The following is a 5,798-nucleotide window of genomic DNA, read 5'->3' as shown; positions in this document are numbered from 1 at the left end:
AAAGAGAAAAAGAAAAGTGGAGACAAAAGAGAGGAGAGAGAAGAAAAGAAAAAGGAGAGAGAGAGGGAGAAAGAAAAGAAAGAAAAAAAAAAGGAAAGAAAGAAGGGGTGCCCCTTGCCACTCACATCTCCCATAGTTACCAGCCGTGGCTCAGGCCCGCTGGTCCAGGGCAGTGTCCAGCAGAGTGAGGCAGCAACACACTAGCAGCAACTACCAGGGCTGCTCAGGTCTCTGCGATGGTCCTGGAGCAGAGAGCGCCCAGGCCCAGGGTTGGGAGGAGGGTCCCGTCCCACCCAGGCGGGGGCAGCACCACAGTACCAAATGCTGGGCACTCAGGGCAGGGCAGGGTCCAGGTGGTGCAAGGAGAAGCATGTGCAGGGGAAGGTGCTGCAGGCAGGCTGGCCCAGACAGGCCTTCGGGAAGGCAGCAGCCAGAGGGCAGGGGCCAGGTGGGAAGCGGGGGCTGCCCTGAGGCCTAGCAGACGCTGGGTGCTGGGGGGGCATCCGAGGTGGGGCCTGGCCTATACAGCTTTGCAGGGATGAGCCATAGCCACCCTGCCTGCAAGGGGATGCTACCTGGCCGGGGCAGGATGCCAGGCTCGAGGGGGCTCCTGGCTCAGCCTCTCTGTGCGCTGGGCACAGCACAAGCAGGGCAACGCCACCCCTGATGCAAGAGTCTGGCCACAGGAGCCCCCCGGGTCCCAAGAACAGCTGCCACAGGTGGTGTTCAGGGCTGAGCCGGCCAGGAGCTTGCAGTGCAGTGGGCCTCCACAGCACCGACCCCGGCCCCAGTCCCAGGAGGGGAGCTTTGGGTGGGCAAAGCTGGGGTCCAGGCAGGTTGGGGCAGCTGTGGCAGGTATTTCTGGGGCCCAGGGGGCTCCCACAGCCAGGCCCTTGCACCGGGGGCAGCTTCGTCCTGCTTGCGTTGTGCCCGGTGCGCAGAGAGGGTGAGCCGGGAGCCCCTCCCAAGCCTGGTGTCCTGCCTCAGCCAGGTGGCATCCCTTTACATGCAAGGTGGCTGCAGCCTGTCCCTATGGAGCTGCATGGTCCAGGCTGGGTTTGAACTTGGGTGCTGCTAAGTGCCCCCACTTGCCTGCCCACCAGCCACGACCTGAGCCCGCAGAGCCCCAGCACTCACTTCTTACCCAGTCCCCACCTTCCCCACCCTCCTCCAGCTTCCGCCTCCCAATGGGTTGAGTAGGCCGGCCTGCCCACAGCTCCTCCCCCCAGATGCCTCCTGGCATGCCAAGGAAAATGTCTTCATGTGTCACTAATTGGCATTGCCCATGCCTGCCTCAAGGTGAACTATTTTGGTGAAATAGAAGCATATCCTATTAAGTGTCAACATACTTTTAAATAAACACCAAGACTTAGGATTTCTTGAAACATGGTAACGTTTTTCTTTAAAAGAACTTGCATATACCAACTCTGAAAGATTAGCTAGCTAGCATAACAGTTCCCTCGTATGATACTTCTTATATGCATCTACTGCAAGGGATCCCAAAAATATGATGTAAATTTTTTTTTAAATAGAAACAGCAATATAAAAATATGTAAATATTACTTTTCATATCATCTAAAAAACTTGCGTTTCCTTTGGATCTCCTAATAGTTATGGAGATCACATTTTACCTTGAGGTCAGTTTAAAGAAACTGTCCCTACCTCTGAGATGACCTAAGCGTGGATGCCATTTGAACACTGGTAGATTTATATCAGTGACTCCCAAAAGCTGTCTTGTAGCAGTGCTGCAAAATCCTTCTGTACGACGAGATTAAGTGGTCTCCTTCCCAGTCTGGCACCATGTTCCTGCCCTGGCTACTACAGTGGTACCTACAACTGCTCCTTGGGGGACTGCAGCCATTGCTGCTGCTGCCTTCCCCTGCCTCAACCAGCTCCTGTGCCAGCTCCCCCAACTCCCATTCCAAGCAGTGTAGCTCTGCTGTGAGCAGGCAGCTGCAGAGGAAACTGTGCTTTTCAGCCCAGCTTATACCCTCCACTGCTCCCAGGGCCAGCAGGAGGGGCTGTGGGAGTGGTAGCCAGCATGCAGGAGCAGCCTCAGCAGCAGGGGCTGCCTTTGCTTCTATGGTTACCATATTTCCAGTTTCAAACAAGAGGACACCTGTGGGGAGTAGTGATAATGTGATTGGAGGAGGAGGAGGGGATGGGACAGTGATATGCCCGTGCCCTGCCCCTGCCCCTGCCCCTCACTCTCAAGCCACAGCCCCCCAGCCCTGCTGCTGCCCCTCACTCCCAAACCTCGTCCCCCATCCCTGCGGATACCCCTCAGAGACAAAAAGAGATGACCCACAAGCCTCCTGGCCCTGCCTGTGCCCTATGCTCCCAACCCACAGTCCTCTGCAGTCCTGGTGCCCCTCACTCCCAAGCCACAGCTCCCCCCAGCCCTGCTGGTGCCCCTCAATCCTGACCTGCAGCCCTTTGCTCCTCCAGGCCTGCCGGTGCCCTTCACTCCAGACCCACAGCCCTGGTCTCCACACTGCCCACAAAGAACCCCACCCCCGTCCTTCTGCTGAAGGGGCAGACACTTCCCCTACCTACCTGCCCTGCTGCAGCCCCAGCACCCAGACAAATTCACCCAGCGCCAGCAGGCACCCGGGACCCCTTGCACACCCATCCCCTCACACACCCCTGACACTACCCCCCCCGACAGCCCCTAAACCCTGGCCCTCCCAGGCCCGCACACAGATGCATGTGATGCCCCTACCTCCAATCAGCTCCTTGCTGGGGCAAGCCAGGAAATGCCGGGACAAACTTCAATGCTGAGCAGAGCAAAATCCTGGACATTTGTTATTATTTTAAAAAACCACCTGGACAGAGATGGGAGGATGCAAAAAGAGAATATGCCTGGGAAAACCTGGATATATAGTAATGCTACTTGCCCGCAGAGGTACAGAGCATGGTTCAGGAGGGGGCAGACAGTGGAAAAACCAAGGCATGGTAGGATGAGGGCCTGTCCTGACCACCCTAAAGCAGCAGAAGCTAGGTCAGTGATTCTCAGCTTTTTTAGCCTCAAGCCCTGTCCCCCATGTCTTTTCTGAATTGAGATCTGAGGGTGCAGACAGAAGTGCAGCTCCCAGCTGTAACTGAGAACGATTTTTGCAAAGCATTCTGGGTTACTTTACCCCGGACCAAACAGAAGTTCACTGCTGGCTCCAGGGGGGAGGGGAATCTAGATGTGCTGGGAGCTTGCAGCCAGGTTCCCATAGCAACGGCCAGGCTCTCTGCCAGTGCTTGCTGTTTTCAGAATGGGAGTGGAGGAAAGGCAGCAGAGGAAGCTCATTCTTGGGGCTCCCCAGCTGGTGCTGAAGGGTGGGGTGGGTGAATTGGAGCCAGCCCACCTCAGGCAGGCTGCAATACACCTGCCCCACCCTCCGTGGAGGCTGAAAACCCCCCAGACTGAACTCCCTTTGCTCCCATTCTCTCCCACTCATTGTCAAAACAGCGACAGCCTGGGAGCTCCACGCAGACAAAAGTTACAGAAGACACTAGATTTTGTAACATCTTTATCTGATATCTCATGCAATGACAGGTCACATTTTCACCCAATTGGCCATTTTTGAAGCCGTGCATTTGTGTTTGGTCACAGCTATAAAATGCTTTTTGTGGCCAGATCAGGCGAATATTGTCACTTCTATCTCCACCCTCAGCGATGTTCCCGTGGGATGCCAAATTCAGAAAAGTTGTGAAGGGGGTAAGGCTAGTTGAGAACCATTGGTATAGAGACTATCCTTTGCTTAAAAAGATATTTTGGTGTAATTTTTTTAACAGTACTTTTCAGCATTGATATGATGTCCCCCAGCAGGGGAATGGAATAAGTTACATGTTTTGACAGAGTGTGCATGTACACACGCCTCCCCACCCCCTTTTCAGGTATAAATTGGTGCGCCACCAATTTTAATTCAGAAAAAGTGTGGTATCAGGTTTTGGAAATGTTGGTTTATATAGCACCAAACATAATGGGGCCCTAGATCTTGACTAGGGACATTTGAAGCTATCAAAACATTGGCAATGTATCAGGAGGGCAAGTCTCCCCCCCCAGACTTCTGCACAATGACAGTGTGGCACAGGGCTGTGACCAGCCAGAGCCAGGGCCTGGCAGCAGCAGGGGTCACAGTGGCACCACAATTTCTGCACCAAGCAGGGTGTGGGGCTGCAGCATGGTCAGAGCCAGTGCCTGGCAGTGGTGCAGAGCTGTTCCCGTCCCCTCCCCCCACTGTCAACACTTGTGTGTCACCTCTGTACCAAAATACAAGGCCACATATTCTATCTGAACGTTCCTTGCCAGATCACCATTTCCACTGGCATTCTTTCCAAAACTCTGTACAGGAAAGCACAAGAAAAATGCAAAGAATATTCACCTTCTCACCTATAAATGGTGCCTGAACTCAAGACTAAACATAATGGGAAAACAATAAAAGGGGAAGTCAGTGTTGCTGTTACCAATCCTGCATCTCTTCTGTAGAGACTATTGTATTTGTCAAAGTATCTTTCACAAAACCTAAATGTACGTGGGGGGAGGGGGTGGACACGGGACAGGAAAGCATTACACAAAATCTTTCAAAACTTGTTGCTACCCTGGGAGTGGAAGGAATTAAGCATTTAGAACAGAGTGCTTCAGCAGGCTCAAAATGGAAACTCTACAGGAAAAAAATCCTGCAAGTGTTAGACTCACTAAACCTTACAGTTTCCATTCTCCTTCACAGTTTTCACTATCTCAACAAAACCTCTTGAAAACATGGAAAGACGATGTAAAACCACAGAGAAAGCAGGCCACTGAGGCAATGTCTATGCTAATGCTTGCATTGCTACGGATACAGCAAAAGTAGATTAGACAATGCAGTGGTAAAAATGTTTGTGCTTTGGCTTTATACTAACCTTGTCACTTGAACTACTAGCTGCAGTTCCACAGCGATAGCCTAAGAGTAGAATATTACTTCACGAAGAAAAAAAAAAGTCTGGGCAGAGAAAGCTGCATCTACAACGGAAACTGTTTAAAGTGTCTCTTCTTCCTCCCCCTACATCAGTGGCAGCTGGTAGGCCATGCTTGCATTGAGAAGAGAGATCTACAATTTTTCCAATATGCCTGCTCTCGGTGGGAATGGCTACACAAACAGTCTACTCTGGGCTAAAAAGGGGTTGTTCTGTATCACATGTCAGCTGTTCCATAGTAATTGGCTGTACACAAGCTCTTACCCTGAAGTAGATGGAAAAGACTAACAGAGCCAGGCTGCAATTTGCAAATGGAGGAAACAGGAACTCATTTTCCTAGTTTCTTTAATATGTATTTAAGCTATTTATTAAAAAAGAAAAAGAAAAAAGCAGCAACTAGCTTTAAACACTGCTTCTCTCCAATACAAATATTTTTTTTACACCAAGTAAAAAAATAATATACACATTTCCATAATCTTAAAATATTTTTTACAAAAATTTCTGGTACCGTGTTCAAGGAAACAAGGACTCCCACACTTTAATTTTTGCCTTCTCTACACTTAAAATACTTAGCAGACACCTAATTTAAAAAAGCGTACCTATTAAGATAGTTGAAAATATTATAGCAGTTCTCCACTGAAATAGTTCATAAGAACATAATCCATTTAATCAAAATTTAACCAAGAAATAACCTACAAATGACAAATGAAGTATTTTGCTGGAAATTTAAAAACGTCATTCCAATTCCAACCAAAATTCAAAAGGCTGAAATTTCCATGGGAAATCTGACTTAGTGGCTGCAAAAGAACTCAACAGCAAGACCAAGGGACATCCTAGTGAAGATAACACAC

The 5,798-nt window shown here is 50.2% G+C and overlaps 1 protein-coding gene across 4 annotated transcripts in view; it reads right to left on the bottom strand.

Annotated features, from left to right (window-relative positions):
- PPP2R5C (protein phosphatase 2 regulatory subunit B'gamma) overlaps positions 1-5,798 on the bottom strand; it is a 143,141-nt gene that overhangs the window by 90,984 nt on the left and 46,359 nt on the right. Inside the window, exon 1 of one of the 4 annotated variants that reach the window (XM_025197155.1) lies at positions 4,894-4,914. The exons of the other annotated variants lie outside the window; for them this stretch is intronic. The gene's annotated coding sequence lies outside the window, so the exon portion shown is untranslated. Of the gene's footprint in view, positions 1-4,893; positions 4,915-5,798 lie in introns of those variants that run through there. 4 annotated transcript variants of the gene reach the window in all.

The sequence above is a fragment of the Alligator sinensis genome, unplaced genomic scaffold (assembly GCF_000455745.1).
Source record: "Alligator sinensis unplaced genomic scaffold, ASM45574v1 scaffold85_1, whole genome shotgun sequence".
NCBI lineage: Eukaryota > Metazoa > Chordata > Crocodylia > Alligatoridae > Alligator > Alligator sinensis.
The sequence above is the reverse complement of the archived record's forward strand: the minus strand, read 5'-3'. Positions and strand labels throughout refer to the sequence as shown.